We start from the raw sequence: 12,505 nt of genomic DNA on the forward strand, positions 1-12,505 counted from the left end.
AGCTACTCAGGAGGCTGAGGCAGGAGAGTTACTTCAACCTGGGAGGCAGAGGTTGTAGTGAGCTGAGATGGCACCACTGCACTCCAGCCTGGGCGACAGAGTGAGATTCCATCTCAAAATAATAATAATAATAATAATAATAATTTAATTTTTTGCATAATAAATACATCCAAGAAACCAAAAATTATAAAAGGTGCCAGGTGCTGTGGTGTGCCTATAGTCCCAGCTACTCCGGATGCTGAGGCAGGAGACTAGCTTGAGATCAGGAGTTCAAGGCTATAGTGAGCTAGATCATTCTTTTTTTTTTTGAGACAGAGTCTCTCTCTGTCACCCAGGCTGGAGTGTACTAGCGTGATCTTGGCTCACTGCAACCTCCGCCTCCTGGGTTCAAGCAATTCTCCTGCCTCAGCCTCCCAAGTAGCTGGGATTACAGGCATGTACCACCACATCTGGCAAATTTTTGTATTTTTAGTAGAGACGAGGTTTCACCATGTTGGTCAGGCTGGTCTCGAACTCCTGACTTCACATGATTTGCCTGCCTCGGCCTCCCAAAGTGTTGGGATTACAGGTGTGAGCTACCACGCCCAGCCAAGCCAGATCATGCCTGTGAATAGCCACTGCATATAGAGAGACCTCATCTCAAAATAAAATAAAATAAAATACAATAAATAAAAGACAGTTAAAAGTCTCTCTTGCACTTGTCCTTCATTTTCCTGGTTCCTACTCCTCTACCCTGTCCAGGTAACTGCTTTTAAAAATGTGTTAACCGGCTGGGCACGGTGGCTCATGCCTGTAATCTCAGCACTTTGTGAGGCCAAGGTGAGCAGATCACTTGAGGCCAGGAGTTCGAGACCAGCCTGGTCAACATGGTGAAACCCCATCTCCATCAAAAATACAAAAATTAGCCGGGCATGGTGGCATGCAACTGTAGTCCCAGCTACGTGCGAGGAGGCTAAGGCAGGAGACTCACTTGAACCCGGGAGACGGAGATTGCAGTGAGCTGAGATTGCGCCACTGCACTCCAGCCTGGGTGACAGAACGAGACTCCGTGTCAAAATAAATAAATAAATAAAAATGTGTTAAACATAAAGGACAAAAGGCATATAATTATCTCAATAGATGCAGGAAGAGCTCACAAAAACTGACACCCTTTCATGTTTAATAAAAAGCAAAACACTGAACAAAACAGTAGACGGGTACTTCCTCAATCTGATAAAGGGCATCTACAAAAACATCAAACCCAGTGTGAAAGACTGAAAGCTTTAAGATCAGGAACAATGCAAAGGTGTCTGCTCTCATCACTTCTATTCATATTGTACTGGGGGTGCCATCCAGGGCAATTAGGCAAGAAAAAAAAAGAAAACTATCTCTATTTGCAGGTAACATGATCTTGTGTATAGAAAATCCAACAGGATACACACACACACACAAAACTATTAGAGCTAATAAAAAGTTCAGCAAGATACAAAAGATACAAAATCAATATGTAAAAATCAAGGGTATTTCTATCAATAGCAATGAACAATCAAAAATTGAATTAAAAAATTCAATTTACAACTGCATCAAAAAGAAACATTATACTTATAAATAAAGTTAACAAAAGAAGTGCAAGACAAACATTGAAAACTGCAAAACAACATAGTAATAAAGACCTAATAAATGGAAACACTTCCCATGTTCATGGATCAGAAGATTTAATTTTGTTAGGATGGCAACACTCCCCAAATTAATAAACAGATTCTATACAATTCCTGTCAAAATTTCAGGAATTGATTTTTGTGGAAATCAACAAGCTGATCCTAAAAATCAACAAGGTGATCCTAAAATTTATATAAAAGTTTAACAATAAATGGCCAAGAAAAAAATGAAAACATAATCTACAGAATAGGAGAAAATATTTGCAAATCATATATCTGATAAAGAGTTAATATCCAGAATATAAAGACCTACTATCTGAAGACAAAAAAACAAGTAAGCCAATTGTAAAATGGACAAAGGGCATTTTTCCAAATATATACAAATAGTGAATAAGAACATGAAAAGATGCTCAACGTTATTAGCCATCAGGGAAATACAAATCAAAACCACAATAAACTACATCTATCTCAGCTACTCTGGAGGCTAAAGCAGAGGATTGCTTGAGGCTAGGAGTTCAAGACTAGCCTGGGCAACATAGTAAGACCCCTGTCTCAGAAAAAAAAAAAAAAGCTACATCTTCACACCCAGTATAACGGCTATAATTAAAAAGTCAGCTAAGGCTGGGCACAGTGGCTCACACCTGTAATCCTAGCACTTCGGGAGGCTGAGATGGGAGGATTGCTTGAACTGAAGAGTTCGAGTCTAGCTTGGGCAACATAGTGAGACCCCATCTCTGCAAAAAGAAAAGAGTCAGTGAAAAGCAGGTGTTGGTGAGGATGTAGTGAAATCGGAACTTTTTTTTTTTTTTTTTTTGAGACAGAGTCTCGCTCTGTCACCCAGGCTGGAGTGCAGTGGCACGATCTCGGCTCACTGCAACCTCTGCCTCCCAGGTTCAAGCGATTTTCCTGCCTCAGCCTCCCGAGTAGCTGGCACTACAGGCATGTGCCACTATCCGGCTAATTTTTTTTATTTTTAGTAGAGACAGGGTTTCACTGTGTAGGCCAGAATGGTCTTGATCTCTTGACCTTGTGATCCACCCACCTTGGCCTCCCAAAGTGCTGGGATTACAGGCGTGAGCCACTGCGCCCAGCCGAAATTGGAACTTTTCGTATGCTGCTGATGGCAATGTTATATAGTGCAAATGCTTTGGAAAACAGTGTGGCAGTTCCTCAAATGGTTAAACACAGAGCAGCCTTACAATCCAGCAAATCTCCTCCTAGGTATATAGCCAAGAGAAATGAAAGCACATGTCCATACAAAACTTGTCCACAAATGTTCATAGCAACTTTTTTTTTTCTTTCTTTTTTTTTTTTTTTTTGGAGACGGAGTCTCGCTCTGTCACCCAGGCTGGAGTGCAGTGGCGCAGTCTCGGCTCACTGCAAGCTCCGCCTCCCGGGTTCACGCCATTCTCCTGTCTCAGCCTCTCCGAGTAGCTGGGACTACAGGCGCCCGCCACCACGCCCGGCTAATTTTTTTGTGTTTTTAGTAGAGACGGGGTTTCACCGTGGTCTCGATCTCCTGACCTTGTGATCCGCCCGCCTCGGCCTCCCAAAGTGCTGGGATTACAAGCGTGAGCCACCGCGCCCGGCCTTTTTTTTTTCTTTCATAAGACAATCTTGCTTTGTCCCCCAGGCTAGAGTGCAGTGGCATGATCTCAGCTCACTGCAATCTCTGCCTCCTGGGCTCAAGCAATCCTCCCACCTCAGCCTCCTAAGTAGCTGGGACTACAGGCACTTGCCACCACACTGTGCTAATTTTTTGTAGAATTGAGGTCTCACTATTCTACCCATACTGGTCTCAAACTCCTGAGCTCCAGCGATCCTCCCACCTCTGCCTCCCAAAGTGTTGGGATTATGGGCGTAAGCCACCACACCCAGCCCTGCAGCATTATTTATAATAAGGAAAAAGTAAAACAACCTAAATGTCTATCAGCTGATGAATGGATAAACAAAATGTGATATATCCATACAGTGGAATGTTACTTAGCAATAAAAAAAAAGTACTGATCTGCAACATAGATGAACTTTGAAAACATACTAAGTGAAAGAAGCCAGATGCAAATACCAAATATTTTATGATTCCATTTATATGACATATCCAGAATCAGCAAATCTGTAGACAGAGGGCAGATTAGTGGTTGCTAGGGGAAGAGGGGAATAGGGAGTGGCTGCTAATGGGTATGGGTCTCTTTTTGAGGTGATGAAAACATTCTAGGTAGTTGTGATGGTTGTGCAACTTTGTGAATATACCAAAAAGCCCCACTTAACTCTACCCTTAAGAGGGTGGCTATTACGGTTATGAATTATATTGCAATAAAATTTTTCATATTAAAAATGCATTAACTTCAAGGAGAAATACAGCCCTCATTGGACCAGGACTGGATTACTTGCAGACCTACAGCAGAGGCTGAGTGAGAAGGTAGCTTGGCAAACATGCAACGCCAGTCGAGTCTACCTTCACAGGAGCTCCAGAATTTTAACCAGTCTCACCACCTCCGCACTACCAGGGCAATTCGATCCCTGCCCCCTGACTCTCTGCCCTCCAGCCTTGCTGGCTGTCTTTTAAATCTTCCGATTCACCTAGCCACACTCACGGCCAGTGCCAAGTCTCAATTCTCCCTCTAAGGACATGAGTGTGAGTATTTGACTCCCACCACCTCTCCGCCCCCCATCACCAGCATCTACAACGCTCCCATGGAGGGTTCGGGCCTAGTCCGGTGCCTGGCGCAGGGCAGGAGCTCCACAAGCATTTCTGGAGTGAACTTGAGAGTTAGGGAGAGACTTGTAGAAGAAATGCCATCTCAGGTGGGCCTGGAAGGGCCGTGGGATCTGTCAGCCAGGTGGGGGAGAGGAAAGCACCGTAGGCAGCCTAAGAGAGAGAAGACTGGGACCTTCAGAGCCTCAAGGGAGACTGAGGGGCTTGAAGACTAAGGATCTCAATCTTATCCAGGGGAGAGGAAGAGGTGGCAAATGGGGCTGGTGAGGCAGGTAGGGATTTGAGGGACTGAAGTCCAGTGGAAGCCACTGAACAGTTTTAGGCCAGAGAGTGACACGATCTTATATAACATTTTGAGAAGATCCCTCTGGGTGCTTCATGGAGGCTGGATTAGAGGGTGAGCTTCGGAACAATGAAGTGGCTGTGACCACTGCCCAGGGGACATGGGGAATCTAGAAAGAAAAAGCTCCCTTCAGATCCTCCTGTTACAGGAGTCAGCAGGTTCTCTCCAGGGAACACCTCCCGCCATTGCACATTGTTAAATCCACTTCAATATTCCCTTTTACCTCCTGTGTCAATCACCACCGTGAAAAGACGCTTAAGTAAACTGATGGCAACAACAGATTTGGTTAGATAGTAAGAAGTGAGCTTTAAAAGACGAGGTAATAGGCCAGGCATGGTGGCTCACGCTTGTAATCCCAGCACTTTGGGAGGGGGAGGCTGCAGTGAGCAGATATCGCGCCACTGCACTCCACCTGGGTGGTGTGCAAAAAAAAAAAAAAAAAAAAAAACACGAAATAATAATAAAATCAAGAGGTCATGCAATATAATAGAAACTCTTGGCTGCAATATGGATTACTGGGAAAGTTCCCACATAATGTGTGACAAAACGTAACTGGAAATTGATGGGGCAGTGAGGAGGCTGGGGAGATGAAACACTCATTTTCTTCTTAATAGGGTTAGGGTTTGCCTTTGTGACTTTTTTTTTTTTTTTGAGACAGAGTCTTGCTCTGGCTGGTGTGCAGTAGTGCCATCTAGGCTCACTGTAACCTCCGTCTCCCGGGTTCAAGCAATTCTCCTACCTCATACTCCCAAGTAGCTGGGACTACAGGCATGTGCCACCACACCTGGCTAACTTTTGTATTTTTTTTTTTTTTAATTTTTATTTTTTGAGATGGAGTCTTGCTCTCTCACCCAGGCTGGAGTGCAGTGGCGCGATCTTGGCTCACTGCAAGCTCCGCCTCCCGGGTTCACGCCATTCTCCTGCCTCAGCCTCTCTGAGTAGCTGGGACTACAGGTGCCCGCCACCACGCCCGGCTAATTTTTTGTATTTTTAGTAGAGACGGGGTTTCACCGTGGTCTCGATCTCCTGACCTCGTGATCCGCCCGCCTCGGCCTCCCAAAGTGCTGGGATTACAAGCGTGAGCCACCGCACCCGGCCTAACTTTTGTATTTTTAGTAGAGATGGGGTTTCACTATGTTGGCCAGGCTGGTCCTGAACTCCTGACCTCATGTGATGTGCTGCCTCGGCTTCCTAAAGTGCTAGGATTACAGGCGTGAGCCATAGCACTCGGCCTAACTTTTGTGTTTTTAGTAAAGATGGGGTTTCATCATGTAGGTCTTCAACTCCTGACCTCAAGTGATCCGCCCGCCTCAGCTTCCCAAAGTCTTGGGATTACAGGCGTGAGCCATTGCGCTGGGCCTTCATTTGTGATTTATGTAATTTAAACATTTTGGATCAAATGCAGTGGAACACACCTGTAATACCATCACTTTGTGGAGCTGAGGTGGGCGGATCACTTGAGCCCAGGAGTTCAAGACCAGCCTGGCCAACAAAGCAAGACCCGGTCTCTACAAATAAATTTTTTAAAAAAATTAGCTGGGTGTGGTGGTGCTCGCTTGTAGTCCCAGCTACCCAGGAGTTGAGCAGGGAAGATCTCTTGAGCCTAGGAGGTCAAAGCTGCAGTGAGCTGTCATTGTGCCACTGCACTCCAGCCTGGGCAACAAGGGCAAGACCCTATCTCTAAAAAAAAAGAGAGAGAAAGATCGAAATGTTAAATTTATTTATTGGGGATTATTATTGTTGTTGGGTTTTTGTGTCTGTGTTGGAATTTGAGTTGAAACAGTCTGACAACCCTGTTCACTACCTCTGGCAGCTCAGAGTTCGGCAGCTGCCCACTCTGCCTCCAGCTTCCCTCTGGCCCCTCCCCAGGGCTGGGGTGGGGTCCCACAGGGGAGCTCCAGCCCAGTGGCCAGTGGAGGTCAGGAAGAAACCAGAGCTCACCAGCACCAGGGGTCCAGGGCTAAAGAAAAGCTCTTGGGCTGGGTTCCAAGTGGGCAGGGGGCTCAGCATCCGATAGTTGGGCTGTGTCCCTGTACCCATCAGCCAGCTGGGACCACAGTGCTTTTCCTGCAGGGGCCCAAGTTTCACTCATCAACCTTTTTTTTGGGTAGGGGGAGGGGACAGAGTCTCCCTCTGTCGCCCAGGCTGGAGTGCAGAGGTGGAATCTTAGCTCACTGCAACCTCCACCTCCTGGGCTCAAGTGATTCTTCTGCCTCAGACTCCCGAGTAGTTGGGGTTACAGGTGCCTGCCACCACACCTGGCTAACTTTTGTTTTTTTAGTAGAGACAGTTTCACCATGTTGGCCAGGCTGGTTGCGAGCTCCTGAGCTCAAGTGATCCGCCCGCCTCAGCCTCCCAAAGTGTTGGGATTACAGGCATGAGCCACAGCACCCTGGTCACTCACCAACCTCTTCAACGCCCAGCTTAGAGCTGCTGGTATCATGAAGAAGCTGCCATGAACACACAGCTTGTTCCCTCCCTCAGGTGGAGAGAGGATGACACAGAGGCAGGGGAAAGTTTGGAGCTAGGGGAGGTAGGTGCAAGTGGGCAAAAGACCCCAGCGTAGGGGAGGGGTGAAGACAAACTGCCTGTGTCACTGTTCTGTAAGGAGCTGCATCTGAACCCAAGGCAAGTCCCTGCCCTATCCTCCACCTGTTCCCCTGCTGTTCTTCTCAGACAGTAATTAATCTTCCAAGCAGCACGTTATCCGTAGGAGAAAACTGTGGCATCTGAAGTCTTCAGTCCTGGGTCTAACTTGGGAGGCTTTGGGCAAAGTGTCAGTTATGACACCTTTCATCACAAGTGGCTGGTCAGCATGACTTAAACAGTCCAGGGGATTCACTGCAAAGTTCAGCCCTGCAGGCCCGGCTTGATCCAGTAGCTCACAGGTGTCACCCTGCAGCCATCTTCCTGTCTTTCTTTCCACTTCTGTGTCAGCATCATCTCAGTCCAGCTTTCATCATGGTGGCAGAATGTCTCTTGCTGTGGTTCAAGCAATGAACCTCATGTCTACACATCTTAAGAGTCCAGAGCGAGCTAGAAAACATCTTTCCTAGAAGCCATCTCCCACAAAGGAGTACCCCAGACTGTCCCTGGATTCTAGCCTCACCCCTGTGCCCAGGCAAGGTAGTAGTTATGGTAATGTCAGTGTGTTCCTGGGCCACCTGCCCCACCACAGCCCAGGGAGTCAGCACTGGGGTTGGTGGGGGGAGACGGGTACCCAGAGAATGATCAGGGGAGAACTGGAGAACAGAGAAGGGTCATGGGAGGCCGCTCTGTTGCCTCTGCAGCCAGAAAACTCCAAATTTTTTTTTTTTTTTTAAGACGGAGTCTCACTCTGTCACCCAGGCTGGAGTGCAGTGAGATCTAGGCTCACTGCAATCTCCGCCTCCCGAGTTCAAGCGATTCTCCTGCCTCAGCCTCCTAAGTAGCTGGGATTACAGGTGCCCGCCATCACGCCTGGCTAATTTTTGTTTTGTTTTTAGTAAAGTCAGGGTTTCACCATGTTAGCCAGGCTGGTCTCGAACTCCTGACCTCAGGTGATCCACCCTCCTCAGCCTCCCAGAGTGCTGGGATTACTGGTGTGAGCCACCGCGCCCGGCCAGAAAACTCCAATTCTTAATTCCTTACCTGTAGTGGGGGGTCATCATCTCTACCTCGCTGATGTAAGGCACAGGACAGTTCAAGAGCGACAGTAACGTGCTGCCACCGTCACTGGGGTGCTGTAGCAGATGTGAACTTCTGCAGAATGCTCCCTCCCCGGCTGGTTTCTCTTCTGCGAAGGTACGGTGCGGGTCACCAAGCCGCTTGCCCACTCCACACAACGTCCTTCTCTCCGAGGGGCGCGGCAGGGGCCCGAGGTGGCCAGCAGGTGGCAGCGCCGCGGCAGCCCGGGTTTGGCACAGCTCGGGAGCGGCCTCCAGGGAAGGAAGGGGTCAGGCCTCTCCAGGCAGCCCCCAGAGCCCCTCGCTTCCCTGGGCGCCCGACTCGCAGATGCAGCAGGGCGGGTTCGCGGGTGTGCGGCCTGCACCTGGCGGGGCTCCGGGCTTGGCTGGAAGCTCTGCTGTCGCCATCTTGACGTCTGAGTTACTGCTGAGCAGGAGCCCTGCATTTTCATTTTGCGCCAGGCCTCTCAAACTGTGGTCCTGGGTGCCAGGACTCCTGCTGCCTCGGGATCCCGCCACTTTACTTCCCAGAAATGCGCTGAGCCTGTCCCTTTCCTGCCGTTGCTCAGCCTTCACAGGGCTCCCTGACCATGCTTGTCTCCAGCTCACCGGCCTTCCAGAAGCCTGGAGAGGACTGGGACCCCACATGGGGAGGACGCAGAGCCCACGCAAGGAAAACCGGGACCCTAAATTGCTGGGGGCAGCCATGGGGAGGAGGGAGACCACGTGGGGATAATGGGGCCATACGTGGAGAGGAGGGAACCCTACAGAAGGCCTGGGCTGGGCAGTGCTGGGATCTCGTCGGAGGGTCAGGCGCTGGCGGCCGGCAGGAAGCCCCGGGTAGCGGAAGGCGCGCGGCGAGGTCCAGGCGGGAACCCAAGGCTGGAGGCCGGCGCCCGGCGGAAACAGAAGAGACCAAAGTCTAGGAGTTCCGGGACTTCTCCGCGGTGACAGAGGAGGGGGCTGCCATTGTCAAGGCGGCACAGAAGCCTCGGGTTCGGGGACCTTTGCTGGAGGAGCTGGGGTAGGGTAGGGCGGGGGCCGCAGGGGCCTCGAGAGCGAACAGGGAGAGGCCGCGGCTCCTGCGGAGCACAGGCCAGGCAGTTTGCCCAGGGCGCGGGCCTCTCGAGTGTGCTCAGGAAGAGGGCAGGGTGACCGTGGTTCCTCGGGCGGTCTGCAGGCCTCCCAGCGTCCACCGTGCAGACCTGACGCCACCTGCCACCCGCAGGCGCGGAGACCCCGAGCCCCTCTGCCCCTGGGCTGGCCGCGGAGGCCGCCTCTGGGGTGCGGTTTCCCAGGCTGTGTCTTTTCAGCGGGTGCGCAGGTTCCCGCCCTCCCAGTGTCCCTTCCTGCGGTCTGGACGTGGGGGCCTGCGGACCCAGCGTGGGGGCGCTGTGGGTGACAGAAGGTGGCAGGGCAGAGGCGGCTGCAGTGTGGACTCAAAAGCATGTGGGGGTGGGGGGGTGGGGCAAGAGCAATCAGGTGGTCTGCGTCTGCTCTGCGACTTCCCAGCTGTGCGACCCTGGGAAGTTACCTCACCTCTTTGAGGCTCAGGCTTCCCTCATCTGCAAAATGGAAGAATAGGATCGACTTTGCAGGGTATCTGTGGGGATTCTTGATATACAAACCATATAAAAGACCTTCCATAGGCCGGGCGCGGTGGCTCACGCTTGTAATCCCAGCACTTTGGGAGGCCGAGGAGGGCGGATCACGAGGTCAGGAGATCGAGACCATCCTGGCTAACACGGTGAAACCCCGTCTCTACTAAAAAATACAAAAAATTAGCCGGGCGCGGTGGCGGGCGCCTGTAGTCCCAGCTACTCGGAGGCTGAGGCAGGAGAATGGCGTGAACCCGGGAGGCGGAGCTTGCAGTGAGCCGAGATTGCGCCACTGCACTCCAGCCCGGGCGACAGAGCGAGACTCTGTCTCAAAAAAAAAAAAAAAAAAAAAAAAGACCTTCCATAAGAGAGGAATGCTTTTCTGCCTAGATTTTATAGCCTCTATCCTTGTATTAAAATTGATTATCAAAATGTTTACGATTTCCCCTGCCCTTAGAAATGACAGAATTATGGCCGGGCGCGGTGGCTCACACCAGCACTTTGGGAGGCCAAGGCGGGTGGATCACCTGAGGTCAGGAGTTCCAGACCAGCCTGGCCAACATGGTGAAACCTCATCTCTACTAAAAATACAAAAAAAAAAAAAAAATTATCCAGGCATGGTGGCACGCACCTGTAATCCCAGCTACTTGGGATTCCCTCTTGTGAAAGGTGGGAGAGGGGAGAAGGGACAGGAGAGGTAACACTTCTCTGAGTCCAACTCACCCTTGAACTGTGGGTTTGAACTCTGGGTCCGCATCTGTGCCTTGGCCACCCCTGAGGCAGCAAGATCAACCCCTCCTCCTCCTCTTCCTCAGCCTATTCAATGTGAAGATGAGGATGAAAACCTTTATAATAATTCACTTACACTTAATGAATAGTAAATTTTCTCTTCCTTATGATTTTTTTTTTTTTTTTTTTGAGACGGAGTCGGCTCTGTTGCCCAGGCTGGAGTGCAGTGGCGTGATCTTGGCTCACTGCAACCTCCACCTCCTGGGTTCAAGCAATTCTCTCTGCCTCAGACTCCTGAGTAGCTGCGACTACAGGCGCCCACCACCACGGCGGGCTAGTTTTTTTTTCTTTGTATTGTTAGTAGAGACGGGGTTTCGCCATGTTGCCCAGGCTGGTCTTGAACTCCTGACCTCAGGTGATCTGCCCGCCTCAGCCTCGCAAAGTGTTGGGATTACAGGCGTGAGCCACTGCACCCGGCCTTTCTTAATAATATTTTCTGTATTGTAAGAATACAGTATGTAATACATATAACATACAAAATATGGTTAATCGACTGTTCATGTTATTGGTAAGGTTCCCAGTCAACAGTAGCCTATCAGTACTTATGTTTTTGGGGAATCAAAAGTTATATGTGGATTTTCAACTACACAGGGGGTTGGCACCTCTAACTCCTGCATTGTTCAAGAGTCAACGGTACATCTTTGTATAATTCTGACTTTTAGAACTATTTCTGTGTTTCATAGAAAAAAAAAATTTAAAACAAGGAATTGGAGAAGGGTGGTAGAGATGACCCAAAATGGAATATGAACAGAAACAAGTGAACTTGCTGCTTTACAAATGAATAACGTGCACTCAGGCACCCTAGGGGAGCAGTAACCTATGTAGCTTTAGAAACAGTATTTTGACTGTATGCTCTATGACTAAAGGGGAAAAAAACTGCACAATATTTTGCCATTGGTAGAGGAGCACACATCTCACATCTAACTCACATCTTTCTTTTTCACAGAGATGTGAGTTACAAATCCATGAACTACTTGATGTGGATTCTGGCACTGAGCAAGTATATATACTGCAGCTAGCAAGAGCCAGATTTCTCACCATCAAGAAAATGACTAAAAATAACGAAAGGGGATGGATGCAGTGGCTCATGCCTGTAATCCCAGCACTTTGAGAAGCTGTGGCAGAAGAACTGCTTGTGGTCAGGAGTCCAAGACCAGCTAGGGCAACATAGTAAGACCCCTATCTCTAAAAAAAAGATAAAACATAAAAAATTTAGCCAGGTGTGGTGGTGCACACCTGTAGTCCCAGCTACTTGGGAGGCTGAGGCAGAGGATCACTTGAGCCTAGGAATTCAAGGCCACAGTGAGCTATGATCGCACCACCGCAGTCCAGCCTGAACAACATAGTGAAACCATGTCTCTAAAAAATTGATGAGAAGAGTAGGCTAGAATGAACATTATGGTGTTGGACTGGCATTGGAGACATCACTGTGAACTCCTGATTTTTAAAATACATACAGATATAGAAAGAGCTTTAGAGATGCACATGTGTGGACATGTATTTCCTAACTCTATCCACTGGAAGGGCCTAAAAGTACTAACACCCGATACTACTGAACTCACCCAGCACCCAGATCTTGTTTTTTGTTGTTGTTGTTGTTTTTGGTTTGGTTTCGTTTTGTTTGAGATGGAATTTCGCCCTTTCACCCAGGCTGGAGTGAAGTGGCCCAATCTCGGCTCACTGCAACCTCCACCCCCTGGGTTCAAACAATTCTCTTGCCTCAGCCTCCTGAGTAGCTGGGATTACAGGTGCCCACC

The 12,505-nt window shown here is 49.2% G+C and overlaps 1 protein-coding gene across 2 annotated transcripts in view; it reads right to left on the reverse strand.

Annotated features, from left to right (window-relative positions):
- Positions 1-9,797, reverse strand: part of NCL (nucleolin) — a 31,010-nt gene extending 21,213 nt beyond the window's left edge. Inside the window, exon 1 of one of the 2 annotated variants that reach the window (XM_055290959.2) lies at positions 8,327-9,797. The gene's annotated coding sequence lies outside the window, so the exon portion shown is untranslated. The remainder of the gene's footprint in view (positions 1-8,326) is intronic. The other variant, XM_063645296.1, reaches the window with a different exon arrangement.
- Positions 9,798-12,505: the final 2,708 nt, after the last annotated feature.

This window comes from Symphalangus syndactylus, chromosome 8 (assembly GCF_028878055.3).
Source record: "Symphalangus syndactylus isolate Jambi chromosome 8, NHGRI_mSymSyn1-v2.1_pri, whole genome shotgun sequence".
Taxonomy (NCBI): domain Eukaryota; kingdom Metazoa; phylum Chordata; class Mammalia; order Primates; family Hylobatidae; genus Symphalangus; species Symphalangus syndactylus.